The sequence below is a fragment of the Bombina bombina genome, chromosome 2 (assembly GCF_027579735.1).
Source record: "Bombina bombina isolate aBomBom1 chromosome 2, aBomBom1.pri, whole genome shotgun sequence".
NCBI lineage: Eukaryota > Metazoa > Chordata > Amphibia > Anura > Bombinatoridae > Bombina > Bombina bombina.
In genome coordinates, this window is record NC_069500.1 from 368,040,607 (window position 1) to 368,056,333 (window position 15,727).

General features: G+C 37.1%; 1 protein-coding gene across 1 annotated transcript in view; it reads right to left on the reverse strand.

Annotated features, from left to right (window-relative positions):
• Window positions 1–15,521, reverse strand: part of CCDC92 (coiled-coil domain containing 92) — a 161,311-nt gene extending 145,790 nt beyond the window's left edge. The window contains exon 1 of the mRNA XM_053701824.1: window positions 15,371–15,521. The gene's annotated coding sequence lies outside the window, so the exon portion shown is untranslated. The remainder of the gene's footprint in view (window positions 1–15,370) is intronic.
• Between the last annotated feature and the right edge of the window lie 206 nt (window positions 15,522–15,727).

Genomic DNA, 15,727 nt, shown 5'->3' on the forward strand with positions numbered 1-15,727 from the left:
CTTACTACCTCTGGGCTTAAATCACAGTCCACTATATGTAGGCTCCGGCCCAAAGTTTTCGTACTGGGTATTACATATTATTGAAGAGTATAGCAGAAACAAAGTTCCCCTACAACACACTTCACTGGTATTAGTATTAGTGAATTTAACAGTTGCAGTAAGCCTGCATCCCCTCCCATTAAATCTCAATTTACTTGCCTTACAAGTAGAAATTCTAACAGTAGTTAGGACTATTTATGGGTGCCCTGTGCCTTGCATATATCCTAGAGGGAATGTAAAACTAATTAACACTCTAGACTAAAGAGTGTGTCTCAACATTAAGCTCCATAACATTCTCGCATGTGTAACAGCAAATTAGGGGAAATGCAGACATAGCTCTATGTTATATGACTTACTGGAAACCTTGGAAAAAGGGGGTTAACAACTCTACAGGTGAAATGGCATGTATACGCAGGCGCTATTAAATTACATACAGAGAATAACAGTATAATAAATGTTCAAAAGTGTTATCTAGACTAGAACATATGACTGTGCGGCCTAGCATGGGTTACTACCCCTACGTCTTCAGGGGGTCCTCTTCAAGCTTACAGAGCTGTAAATATATAGCAGCCATTCCCATTAATGCTAGGGACCAATAGACAGGGGGTAAAAATTCAGGCAGATGTCTTCACTTGAGGATACAAATGTGTAATCATGCGTCTAAATACATACATAGATATTATATAAAACTGACCACCATTGATCAGGCATAAATCGCCATCATTAGGGTAGGGCAGTTTAACACAGGAACGGGAAGTCTAGTATGCATTTTATGTCCAGGCCTGCTGCATAAGGTTCAGCCGATCCCTGACTTTCCTTGTTCCCATGCAGCAATCAGCAGGTTAAGAAAAAATGATTGCCGTTTGCTTGTTCCCCGGCAAGTGTCCTGTTCCCCGTCCTCCATGAGGTATGTACTGACCTGTCGATGCAAAGGCAAGTCACTCTGGTAACTGTTCCAAGGTAGTGTATTGCCTAGAAGCGCAATATGAGGGGCATAAAATGTAACGTCACATTCTGTCAGTTCCACTCTTTTGCACTTGCTATCAGCCCAATCCATGTCGGCAGCAAGTAAGTCCAGCCACAGAGAGGGAGCCTGACTTAGAGCCAGAGCTCCGGATCGATGCGCCCTAGTTTGGGGTAGCTTGGCCTGAATTACCCGAGCTGGAACCTGGGAGACAGTCCCCCCTCCAGCATCCATACTCACAGCAATTTTCGGTCTGAGGTTTTCACGGGCACTTGACTCCCCATTACCACCTAGAGTCTCCCGGTCTGAAGCTGAGGTAGGTATAGATCCTTCTGTGGAAAGTGTTGTATCTGTCAGGCTGCACAAGTGGGGTGACGTTATGCTGTCCGGCCTTGTCCTGGCCGCTTGTTGGACCCGGGTGTATTCCCTTGTTGGCGGCCCAAAAAATCCATGTAGATTGAGGAGTTTACCAAGCTCTTCCTCTAGACTTTGAACATGGTTGTGTATCAGCTGGGTCACTGTGTATTCCCACTTGTCCAGCGCTTCCATGTTCAAAATGTGCGCAGTGGTAGCTTGTTGGCAGAACGGTTACTGTTTCCTTCAGGGGTAGAAATTAAGCACTCAAGTTACAAGAAGCGGATACCTCTTAGATGGTTAAATAAGGAAGGGGCAACTTCTTTGAGTTGCCAGTAACCCTGAATCCGTAGAAACCCGGGGGGGGGGGATAAAATATGCGGCAGCCTTGACTACAAAGTTAGACAGAGTCACCAGAGAGGCCTGTTTGCCATGTGTCCAGTCACAATGTGGTCTAGCTGAGGAGCATAGGAAGATCCGTCTATGTAATATTATCTCACCAACTCCTCCAGGGTATCGTAGTGCACTTTAGCAAAGATGTCCAGCACAATATTTGTGTTTTTTTGTATAAAAATATATAGTTAAACCCAAGTGAGAATCAGGAGCTCTTCACATATACGTCCTTCCGCAACAGCTGTAGGCTCCGCCCCCCATTTTTAAAATAATTTTTATTAGACAGTGTTAATATGAGTGTAACTGTACTTTGTAATATATTTTTTAAGTGTTTTGTGCAACTTTTTAGTTTTGGAAAACAGTTAACCACAGCTCTGAGATCGCGCTATTTCTCTCCACTTGTAATATCAGTGAAAATGGCTTGCAAAAACACGATTGTGCTAGCGCAAAACTGTTTGTGCCTCACTCTAGCCCTTTATGTTCAACCCTTTTATTGCCAATAGCAGAAAATACGATTTTAGGCATAAAAACACTTATTTATTAAAACAATATATAAATACACTTTATTAAAATAACAGTATTATTTTTTGCACATGTGTTTACAGAAAGAGAAAGGGAGATGTGAAGACAAGCCAAACAATGGCTTCTTATTTTTGACATGTAATTGCTGTGACTGTCTGTCACAGTGATCACGTGACCACAGGGCATCACTGGTCTTCCTCACTCCTGAGTGATCCAGTGATTGACCATTGAGCCTGATACCAGCATACATTGCAGCATGCTAGCATCCTAGGCTCCATCTTCAATATACAATCACTGTGACTGGTTGTCTCAGAGATTGTATATACAGTTATATTTGACTGTTATGTACTGTTTCAGGACAGCCTCATATGCAGGCATCCAGCAACAGCATGAGATACTTGCTGATTGCAGCATGTATCTCATGTAACAGAGGCACCCCTGATCACTGACAGTCATGCGATCACAGGGACACCATATCTCTGTGATTGCTAGCCTGGGGTGGCCTCCATTATGCTATTTCTGCAATCCCTTACTTGAGGGAGGCATGCATAAAAAGTATGGTCTCGGAGCTGTAAGTAAGACAATCTCTTTGATTGCCTTGGACACAGCCACTGTACAGGGTACGACGTGTGTACTTAAAGTGAATGTAAGTTTTGATGCAAAAGTGTCCGGTTTTTAAAAATTCGATTAAAAACAGGGGCACTTTAATTCATCAAAATTTATATTTTACTCGTGAAAAAATACCCTTTAAACTTGACAGCTGCTCCAGCTTTCCCCGGTCGTCGCAAGCCATTTCTGAAGTCAGAAATGATGGATGGGTCATCCTCCAATCATGGCTTCCCCCCCGGGGGAATCAGTGTCTGATTCAACGGTGTGATTGGAGGAAGCCGGATTCCTCATTTTAGACCCAGGAAGAGGCTTTGCGATGGGCGGAGGAAGTTGGAGCGGCTGTCAAGATTAAAAGGTAAGTATTTTTTCACAACATGAGTGAAATGTAAATTTTGATGAATTAAAGTGCCCCTGTTTTTAATCGAATTTTTAAAAACCTGGCACTTTAGCATCAACATTTACATTCACTTTAAGGGTATAACTACAGGTTCCATACCCTGTATGGTGTCTGTCATTAAGGGTTAAATGCAAAATATTGTATTTTACAGTATAATACATACATATAAAAAAACGACGTACTCATGTATAATATACCCACAACTCCCCAGTTCATATAGGTTTATAATTCATGTACTTATTTCCCTTTTGTATTGTAACAAAAAAAATTAGTTTCTGTTGACCCATGTAAATTGTATTGCTATTCAATACTGTGTAAATTTATCATTTACATCATGCCTTCAATGTAGATGGCGATACTGTTTTGAAAATTCTGCCAGTGTTATAGAAGCATCACCTCTTGGCAAGACGCCCTTCAAACACTGATTTCATCCCTTTATAACATTTTACAGGCAATCTTGATCACAATACGGATCCCTTTATAAAATTTCTCCATGATCAATTTTCTTTTATTATCAAGTCCTAAGTCTGAAACCATCTCACAAAGCAAGTTTCACACCTGACCCTGGTTCAAACTAAAATATTAGAACAATTTCTTATTTCAGATTTATCCTCCTTTAAGTGTTAAATGCATTTGTTTACATAAAAATTAAAGGTTATTTCAATTATTCTGTCTGTATTTTTATACAGTAGTGGAACAAAACAAAAGTCTTCTTGTCTTCTGTACCACGTATGTTTTTCAGCTAGTAATGGATCCTGAAAAATCTCACGTTGTACAGAGGTAAAAAAAATCAGGAAATTACTTTTGTCCTGACAACTTTTTTGGTTGCATTTTTAATCCCAATTGGATAGCAAATATATATGCATACACAATCAAACACTATAAATAGATATGATCTTTCTACCTTTTTATTTACTACTAATCTTTAATATGTAATAACAAATTAAACAGTAGATGGCGTTGATAGTACATGAAATTATCTGTTTCAGTTATTTAAACACTACATATAATGCTGCTGAGATTCTTAATCTCTTCCACTTAATTTATACAAAGAATGGTAAAAACAAGCAGAATCCTGTTGTGTCAGAAGCCTTATTTCATTATAATATTATCAATACAGATTATTGTATTCTCTGGAGCTTTGTTTTGTTCTCAAGAACCTCAAGAACACTCAAATCTTTCCAAACAGAACACAAAAATATATTGCAACGTGGAATATTTGCTTTGCTTTTAATCTCCTGAAGAGGGCAACATTACCATCTGTATTTCTGTTCTGCTAGTGCTTGCTATAAGGTAATTTAATTTTGCTTTTATAGATTTTACCTACATAAAAACACATATCAAATATCTACTTTGATCTTGGTAATAGCTTGGAGGCATCTGAGAGTCACATATGCATAGTAAAAGGTGTTTACTGCATCTATACCACTGTACTAATATGAATTTAAAGGGATAGGAAAGTCAAAATTAAACTTGCATGATTCAGATAGAGCATGAACTTTTAAGACACTTAAATTCACTTCTATTTTCAAATGTGCTTCGTTCTCTTAGTATCCCTTGTTAAAAATGAATATGCACATATTATACACTAGTGGGAGCTGCTACTGATTGGTGCCTGCACACATTTGTATCTTGTGATTGGCTAACTAGATGTGTTCAGCTAGCTGCCAGTAGAGCAATGCTGTCCCTTCAGCAATGGATAACAAGAGAATGAAGCAAATTTGATAATAGTAGTAAATTGGAAAATTGTTTAAAATTGTATGTTCTATCTGAATCCTAAAAGAAAATTTTGGAGTTTACTATCCCTTTAAATAGCATAGGGACTTAGATTCATTAACTAGACATTAGTGATTTATTGTTTCTTTGTTTCAGAAAAGGAGAACACTTCAACACGTTTTTGACTTGAAAATACATGACACTCTTCATCAATAAAGGTTTAAGAGTTGTGCCTATCAGACAACGAGCATTAGTAAAAAGTATATGCCAGCCAATGAGTATGAGCAGGAAATACACAACTTATTTAAATTAAATGTAAACAATGTTTTACATTTTTGCAATTAACCCCCAACATGTTATATTTAGATTATTCTTATATTATGTACGTCTTACATCAGGATTTGTTTTAATTACTTACCTAGGATAACTGAGTTTTTTTTAAATCTATTGAATCTAGCTGAGTTTATCTTAAGATATTTAAATATGCAAATGACAGCTTAGTTGTTGCTTAGTAACATTTATACTGAACTAGATAGATATTGTCTGTCAACACAACCAGTACATTTAAGACTAGAGGGATCTTTTTAATATACCTGTACAAACCAAATTTTGTTTCAGTAGGAAGATGGTGGTTTGAGTGGCTTTAAAATAAAGTAAATTACATTTGAGTTAAAATACAAATTAAAGATCCAGTATCAAAACTCATATCTAGCTCGATAATAACTATATACTGTATATCAGTGGCGTATTTAAGTTTTGTGCTGCCCTGGCTGGCCCCCCATCCAACAGGTTTTAAGCCTTTTTTAGTCATAGTATTTTTTGGTCAAGGGGTGACGTGACTTTTCTTTTTAAAGGCATTTTCCAAAATTAATGTTCACATTTATATATACTCTATATATATATATATATATATATATATATACATACACATATATGATACAAAAAGTGCTGCCCCCCCAATCTGCTGCCCTAGGCAAGTGCCTTGTTTGCCTAGGCCCAAATACGCCCCTGATATAGATATATCTATATAGTATTTCACTGTATCTGAGAAAGGTAACTTCTGGAGTAAATTAAAGGCAATATATGGCACGTTTCACTTTACATTCTAGTTGACTGATCTTTTTGTTTTCCAGATCTTTATAGGATATGTCTGTACACTGAATCTCATTTTAAAGGGACACTGAACCCAAATTCTTTCTTTCATGATTCAGATAGAGCATGAAATTTTAAGCAACTTTCTAATTTACTCCTATTATCAAATGTTCTTCATTCTCTTGGTATCTTTATTTGAAATGCAAGAATGTAACTTTAGATGCCGGCCCATTTTGGGTGAACAACCTGGGTTGTTCTTGCTGATTGGTGGATAAATTAATCCACCAATAAAAAAGTGCAGTCCAGAGTTCTGAACTAATAAAAAAGCTAAGGATGCCTTCTTTTTCAAATAAATATAGCAAGAGAACGAAGAAAAAATGATAATAGGAGTAAATTAGAAAGTTGCTTAAAAGTGCATGCTCTATCTGAATCACAAAAGAAAAAAATTTGGGTTCAGTGTCCCTTTAATTTGGAAGACAGTGGTTTTTGTCAAATAACTTTGGCATTAAAATAATGTAAAACACCATTTATCTTATAGAATATTTCATTGTATTTGAGAAATGTAACTTCAGAAGTATAGAAAAGATGATATATGGCGCGTTTCCCTTTATTACCTTCTAGGTGACTATAATGAAGTGGTGCTTTTGGCAGAGAACTCTTCATTCACAGTTAATACCGAGCAACTCATCCCATGCAGATAAAATGAATTCTTTGCATAGTGTTTTTCCAGCAGCGCTCAGGCTGGCCTGCTGACACTTGCTAGGAATCTCTGACAAATATTCAGGTTCAGCAGAAGACTGGGCAAATGTCTCTCTCCATAATCATTCACCTCAAAGCTGGGTTCAACACAGAAGTATCAACATTGAGACTGACATTAAAACTTATCTGTTGCACAAGTTGCCGCAGGCCTTTCAGGTAATGAAACAACTCATTTATACCTTGTGTACAGGGCTGGAAGTTTCCACCAGTCTAATAGTCGTGGGCTTTTACAAAATTGTAGTTTCCTATATTTAATATATATCTCTTCAGATTTTAAAAAGACAAAAATACTTTTAAATCTATCTGAGTTTAATTTGGGTAATCTTTCAGGTGGAAAGCTATATATAAAACCATAAACAATTTATAGTTGTATGAAAAGTCACAATACAAAATGACAATACAAAATAAAAAATACAAAAATAATTACACAAAGTTATTGCAGTAGCGTAATCAGTAACAAACAGGTCCAGGCAGACTTCGATGAACACTACATGTTTCAAGACCTCAAGCCTTGCTAATTTTTAGTTAATGAGAATCAATTTAAATTGTGTTATGTAACACTCCTGTTGCTAACTGAATAACTGGTGATAACAGCAAAAACTTCCATTATGGGCTATGAAGATTTGTGTTATTACTACCAGCTGTTAAATTTACAACTAGAACGAAATCTTTCTATATACAGGTATACTTCACCTTACAGCGCTTCACTTTACAGCGCTTCGCTAATACAGCGCTTTGTGGAGCTGAAGTTCATCCTCCAAGGATTTTGAAGCAGTGCTGTAATTGCGAGAAAAGTGACTGGCACCATTTTGTTATGCACAGTTCACTCTGTTTACAGCATTTCAGTGCAATCTGTGTCTCTAGTTTGGCAAATTTTACTACAGTAATTGTCACTATTTTACAGGTACAGTTATTATTGAACACTAATTGAATACTGTGCTGCGCTAGTGTTAAACTAAAAGTAGCACTATTGTACCCCTAATATATGTTAGTTTAAACATGTTTTCAAGACTTTAAACACACTGGCAAGCAGTGTTAATTTTGTCGACTACAACTTGACTAAAATGAGCATAAAACTAAAGAAATTCTGATGACTAAAATATGACTAAAACTAAAATGGCATTTTAGTCAAAAGACTATGACTAAAACTAAATCAAAATCGGCTAGATTTAGAGTTCTGCGGCCAAAGGGGTGCGTTAGCTACGCATGCTTTTTTTCCCCCGCACCTTTTAAACAACGCTGGTATTTAGAGTTCACAGAAGGTCTGCGTTAGGCTCCAAAAAGGGAGCGTATAGCATAATTTACCGCCACTGCAACTCTAAATACCGGTGGTGCTTACGGAGGCGGCCAGCCCCTAACCCCCGCCATCCCCTATATTATATTTATTAACCACTAATCTGCTGCCCCCAACGTCGCCGCTATTTACCTACAATTATTAACCCCTAATCTGCCGACCGGACCTCACCGCTACTCTAATAAATGTATTAACCCCTAAAGCTAAGTCTAACCCTAACACTAACACCCCCCTAAGTTAAATATAATTTTTATCTAACAAAATAAAATAATTCTTATTAAATAAATTATTCCTATTTAAAGCTAAATACTTACCTGTAAAATAAACCCTAATATAGCTACAATATAACAAATAATTATATTGTAGCTATTTTAGGATTTATATTTATTTTACAGGCAACTTTGTATTTATTTTAACTAGGTACAATAGCTATTAAATAGTTAATAACTATTTAATAGCTACCTAGCTAAAAGAAATACAAAATTACCTGTAAAATAAATCCTAACCTAAGTTACAATTAAACCTAACACTACACTATGAATAAATTAATTAAATAAACTACCTACAATTATCTACAATTAAATCAACTAAACTACAAAAACAAACAAACACTAAATTACAAAAAAAAACAAACACTAAATTACAAAAAATAAAAAAAATTACAAGAATTTTAAACTAATTACACCTACTCTAAGCCCCCTAAAAAAAACAAAGCCCCCCCCCCAAAAAAATGCCCTACCCTATTATAAAATAAATATTTTACAGCTCTTTTACCTTACCAGCCCTTAAAAGGGCCTTTTGCGGGGCATGCCCCAAAGAATTCTGCTCTTTTGCCTGTAAAAAAAAACATACAATACCCCCCCCCCAACATTACAACCCACCACCCACCTACCCCTAATCTAACCCAAACCCCCCTTAAATAAACTTAACACTAAGCCCCTGAAGATCTCCCTACCTTGTCTTCACCACGCCGGGCATCACAATCCGTCCAGAAGAGGGTCCGAAGTCTTCATCCAATCCGGGCGATGTCTTCATCCAAGCCCAAGCGGGGGCTGAAGAGGTCCATCATCCGGCTGAAGTCTTCATCCAAGCGGAGGCTGAAGAGGTCCATCATCCGGCTGAAGTCTTCTATCAAGCGGGGGCTGAAGAGGTCCATCATCCGGCTGAAGTCTTCTATCAAGCGGCATCTTCAATCTTCTTTCTTCCGGATCCATCTTCATCCCGCCGACGCAGAACATCCTTCTTCCCCGACGAACTAATGACGAATGAAGATTCCTTTAAGGGACGTCATCCAAGATGGCGTCCCTCGAATTCCGATTGGCGGATAGGATTCTATCAGCCAATCGGAATTAAGCTAGGAAAAATCTGATTGGCTGATTGAATCAGCCAATCAGATTCAAGTTCAATCCGATTGGCTGATTGGATCAGCCAATCAGATTGAGCTCGCATTCTATTGGCTGATCCGAACAGCCAATAGAATGCGAGCTCAATCTGATTGGCTGATTGGATCAGCCATTCGGATTGAACTTCAATCTGATTGGCTGATTCCATTAGCCAATCAGATTATTCCTACCTTAATTCCGATTGGCTGATAGAATCCTATCAGCCAATCGGAATTGAAGGGACGCCATCTTGGATGATGTCCCTTAAAGGAACCTTCATTCGTCGTTAGTCCGTCGGGGAAGAAGGATGTTCGACTAAAATCTACTGGAAATTTAGTCGACTAATATCTACTGAAGATTTAGTCGACTAAAACTAGACTAAAACTAAAACAATTCAGATTACTAAAATATGACTAAAACTAAAATGGCATTTTAGTCAAAAGACTAAAACTAAGACTAAATTGAAATTTGTCGTCAAAATTAACATTGCTGGCAAGTGAAAAGAAAGCTAAAACTGCCTTGTTTCACTTTAAGGTGGTTTTCACTTTACAGCGGGGCTCCGGTCCTTAACCCGCTGTATGAGCGGGGTATATTTGTATTGCATAGTGCAGGGCTCTCAGACATAAGTTTTTGGGATTTTGCAAATCATTTCTATAGTGATGCTATTGTGTTATGTCATATCTACTGATTGTAGCATAGATATAATATAAATATGTTACCTATATGGTATGCTAACATTGCCAGAGTGCAATCCACAGCACTCTATGTTTACCTCCAAGTGGAAAGTATTTTACAAGTGGAAAGTTATTTTATGGGATGTGCTACAAAACTTGGGTCTGGTTTTTACTTTAATTCTAACCCAAAGGTTCATTAAAGGGATATTCCAGCCAAAATTTGAAACCACATGGATACATTTCGGTATTGAACAGAAGCATTTTTGTAATATACATGCATTAGCAAACATGCTTCTAATAAAAGCTATAGCAGTTTCAAAAGTGTATTTAAGTATGCACCGTGCACCAGAATTTTAAACACAGCACTTGTTCGGAGAGCCTAACGTGCATGTACTGTACCATCTAGTAATGACTCAATTTGTTAATTGTTGGCATGATACAAGCCCCACTGATGATCTGAGCAGCTGCAATATTTAAACTGTAGGTGCAGTGAGAATATCTAGCTAAGCTTCACATGCACATGCAGAGAAAAAATGTTAACACTAAAACAGTGATAACTTTTACTATTAGCATTTTTGCCAATACATGTATATAGCAAATATGTTTCTATTCAAAGATGTAATTAATCTATGTGCATTTACATTTTGACCGGAATGTCCCTTTAAGCCTAAAATAATAAAATAATTTTCTTTAAAGTCAAACTATTTTTTTAAATTTATATAAAGTATATTAACACACATTCTTTAGTTCCCAAGGCGGTTCTGAATAGGACATAGCAGGTGAGTGGAGGAAATGTGCATATACCTCCCTGGTTCACTGGCTGTTACATGTTCAGAAGGAGAAAACCATTGTGGTTCCTGGGTGAATTTTAAAGGGATATTAAACAGCATGAAATTGAAAAATAAAGGGCCAGATTACAATTGGAGCGCTATCGTTAGCGCGAGGAGCCTAAACACGATCTCAAGATAGCAGTGTTCTTTACGCTCATCTACATATTACAAGTGGTGCACTGTTTTCTGTTTTCTATGGGTAGCGCTTAGCGGTAATATGTGCTTGTATTACAAGTTGAAAGTAAATGTGATTGTTCAAACGCTTTACCTCTCAAACTTTTTACGCGACCTAAAAAGTCACGTAAACAGTTTGTCCGGAAAACACAGTTGCACCTAACTACCCTAAAACACCACCCCACATAACAAACTATCTCTTGGCACTATTAACCTCTAAACCGCTACCCTTCCACCGCAAAGTAAAACACTACACTATTAACCTGTAAACCGCAAGCCCCCACATTGCAAAGTCTGCACTACAGTATTAACTCCTTAAACCCCAACCCCCCACATATCAAACTACCTATGTACACTATTAACCCCTTAACCACCAGACCGCCAACGCAAAGTAACCCACTAACATCTAAACCCACTAACCTAACACACCCTAAGTTAACCGACAATAGACTAACCGTAGCTTTATAAAAAAATACATTTAAAAAAAAGAGGATGAAAGCTTTCTCTATTGGCTGATTTGAATTGGAACATGCAAATCATCCAAAAGAAATGCAAGGGTACCCCTATATGAAAGGCGTACCTTGTATTCAAAATTCAGTGGGCGGCTGGTAACCGCATGAAGAGGACCTCTGTGTTCAAGATCTGAAGATGGATTAAGACCGCCACCGTCACCGGGATAAAGATAAGAAGATGGACTGCTGCCGGGAAAAATGCCACTGCCATCATCTTCGGTGAGAACCATTTTTTTTTTAATATTGGCAGCAAAAGAGCTAAATGCCCTTTTTAGGACAATGCCCAGCCAAATGCCCTTTTGAGAGAACTTTTTAGAGTAAGTTTTTTTTAGTTATGTTTTTGTTTTTTGAGGGGTTAATGTTAGAGGGTTGTAGATTTTTTTGAATGGCTATTTGTAGTTTAGTTTTAGAAAAGTTTTTTTTATTTGGGGTCTTAGAATAGACATAATTCTTTTTTTATTTTTGGTAATTTGTTATTTTATGTAATGTTCGTTTTTTTTTGTAATGTTAGGGTTTGTTATTTTTTTGTAATGTTAGTTTTTTTTTTGTAATGTTAGTTTTTTTTGTAATGTTAGTTTTTTTTTGTAATGTTAGTTTTTTTTGTAATGTTAGTTTTTTTTGTAATGTTAGTTTTTTTTTGCAATGGTAGTTTTTAACAGTAATGGTAAGTTTTTTTTTTTTTTTCAAGGCAGTTAGATTTTTTGTTTGTAAAGCTAGGGTTAGTCGATTTTGGGTTAACTTAGGGGGCGTTAGGTTAGGGGTTTTAGATGTTAGTGTGTTACTTTGCATTGAGGGGGGCTGGCGGGTTTAGGGGTTAATAGTGTATGTTACTTTGCAATGTGGGAGGCTGGCGGTTTAGGGGCTATTAGTGTACATAGGTAATTTGTGATGTGGGGGACTGGCAGGTTAGGGGTTAATAGTGTAGTCCAGACTTTGCAGCGGGCTATGTGGCACTTTAAGGGTTATTAGAGTAGGGGTCTTATGTTGATTCGGGTTAGCATGTGAGTAGGGTTAGTTTTTACCCACTTTTTTGGCTCTACTGACTTCTATGGGGCAGTAGGTTATCACGGGTTCAATAGTGTAAGTTCGGCTTTTTGTGCGAGTCGGGTTAGCGCTGGATCGATAACTTTTTACTTTCAACTAGTAATACCAGCACAAACAGTTTACTGGTAGCGCAGTTAGCGCTCTAGCAAAAGCGCTAATTAGCACTCCACTTGTAATCCAGCCCAAAATGTTTAATTATTTGACGTTTAAAGACTTTGCAATCTGCTTTCATTATTTAATATAACTTCCACTGACTTTTTTTCATAAAGTTATGGATGATGCAAATAATGCTGTGTTGAACATTAGGGTTGTTAAAGTAATTATCTAACAGGGATTCCACACAGCCTTGTTTCTACAATTTCTTTTATTGCCTGTTTTATATCTGTCCCTACTTATTTTCAACAGGAGAGATAGATAAGGGGAATGTAATTGTAAGTTTAAATATGGTGGCATCCACAACTTCATAGAAACGAAAATACTAATTAAAAACTAAACCTTTAAACTTTGATCTTCTATACTTAAACAACAAATATAGGGTCATATTACAAGTGGTATTCTATTTTTTCCCACTTGCATGCTGACTGCAAAATTTATTTAATGATAGTTTGTGCAAAACAAATTGAACATTTTTAATATTAGCTAATCTTAGCTTAATATTGCCTAAAATTTTAGCCGGGTGGTCAGTAAAATCAGCCGGGCTGTGCACCCACTAAAAAGGTCTTTGGGAGAACACATATACATTGTATAAACAGATATATCCATATATAAATATCTATTTAAAAATACAAAAAAGAACAATATTTTTCTACGTGAATAGCATAGTATTTCTATTCAAAACACATTAAAATTGATATTGCATGTTTAAAGGCATTTGACTGGGAAGGGCTCAAAATTGTGTATATATAACCCCAATCACAGACAACAGCAAAGGGGATATCAGACATACACAACTAACAGGACTCCAGACACTATATTGGATAACCCCATAAACGATGAACAAGACAATTGGAGAACACATAACTCCAGAAGCTGGTCATATAATGACTCAAGGGGGAATTATGTACAGACAAACAAACCACATTTTTTAGAGTTAAGAGCAAGAAAAGAGTCAGCTTTCGAATCCCCAAACTACACAAACCACCCTCAGAGACCTCTAAAAAGACAATTAGATCAAATAGAGAGGATGTAGAGGAGGAAAAAAGAAACATAGGGAAAAAGACAAAATGGTAATTGACATGACTAATAGTGACAATCAAGCAAACAAAGAATATATAAAAAAATTTAATCTATCAAGTCACACTTTAACTTTAGAGGAAGAGTCTCCTGAAAAAAGGCTTATCTTTCGCCCCCACAAATAAACCAAATCCGTTTGATTTGTTTATTGACACATGCAAGTTTATTCGCAAACTGACACTACAAAGACACTTTGCTAAAACAGAAAAAATAAACAAAGAAATAGACAACACAATAACACTCACCCAGGGAGACTCTGACACTCTAGCTAATATGCTTGAACTTCAAAAGGAGTCAGATATACCATATACTATGTCAGGTATAGAGACTGATATTGAAGGTGAAATACTTTTCAAACACAGCACCCTAAAACCACAATCTATACTTTACCCTGTCCATTCATAAGGTAAGCAACTTGTCATTTTTGAAGACTTGGTAAAGAAAGATATAGAAGATTTATGTAATTACTCCAGTGTAAAAAAGAGAAATCTTACTTTCAAAGAAAGAACAGCACTTAAAACTCTAAGCAAAAACAAAGATCTAGTGTTCAGACAGGCAGACAAGGGAGGCGGTATTGTGGTACAAAACTATAGGGACTACATACAAGCAGCACATCACATTCTTTCTGACACACAGACGTATGAAATCCTAAAGACTGATCCCACTGACAATTTCTTAGAACAATACCTAGATTTTATCAGGCAGGCTAAGAGAGATCACATTCTTAACACAGATTAATTCAATTTTCTGAAATATGACACACCAAAAATAGCAGTCTTTTACCATCTCCCAAAGGTCCATAAGGACGAAAAAAATGCCCCCAGGGAGACCTATTATTTCAGGCATAAACAGCTTAACTAGTCAGCTGTCTGAATATATAGATAACGTCTTGCAGCCAGAGGTCCTGAAATTAGACTTATATTTACGAGACACTCCCCATCTATTATCATTAATCAATAATCTTACATGGAAGGAAAATTATCATTTCGCTTCCTTAGATGTGACCTCCCTTTACACCACAATTCCACATGAAAAAGGTATTGAAAGTGTACGTTTCTTCTTAGAAAAAAAGTAGTGAAATTAATGGAACTCAGATAGATATCATTGGAGATGCAATCAAATTTATACTGGGGAAAATTACTTTTTTTTTGACAAGACAATATATCTTCAAAAATGGGGGACCGCAATGGGGACTAAATTTGCTCCAAATTTGGCTAATTTATACATGGGGAAATTTGAAGAAGACTATGTGTAATGCTCGTGGGATACTCCTCTATCAGATCGAACTCGGCCAGTAGTCTTGTTATCCTGGCGTCAAGCTGGAATGATAGGGAATATTTCAGAGCAGAGAAAGTCAATGAGATGAGGAAGATGGCACTCACCACAGGCAGAACAGTTTCCAGCAGCAACAGCAGAGCAGTCCAGGGATAAAGCACTACAATGGTCAGGCAGGCAGGGATTGGCAACAGTAAATAATCCAGCAGATTAAGGGTTAAGACTGGTAGAGTAGTCAGCAGACAGGCAGGTTCAGCAACAGTGATCAGTCCAGTAGTTTAAGGGTTAAGGCAGGTAGAGTAGTCAGCAAACAGGCAGGTTCAGCAACAGTGATCAGTCCAGCAGTTAAAGGGTAAAGGCAGGTAGAGTAGTCAGCAAACAGGCAGGTTCAGCAACAATGATCAGTCCAGCAGTTTAAGGGTTAAGGGAGGTAGCGTAGTCAGTAAACAGGCAGGTTCAGCAAC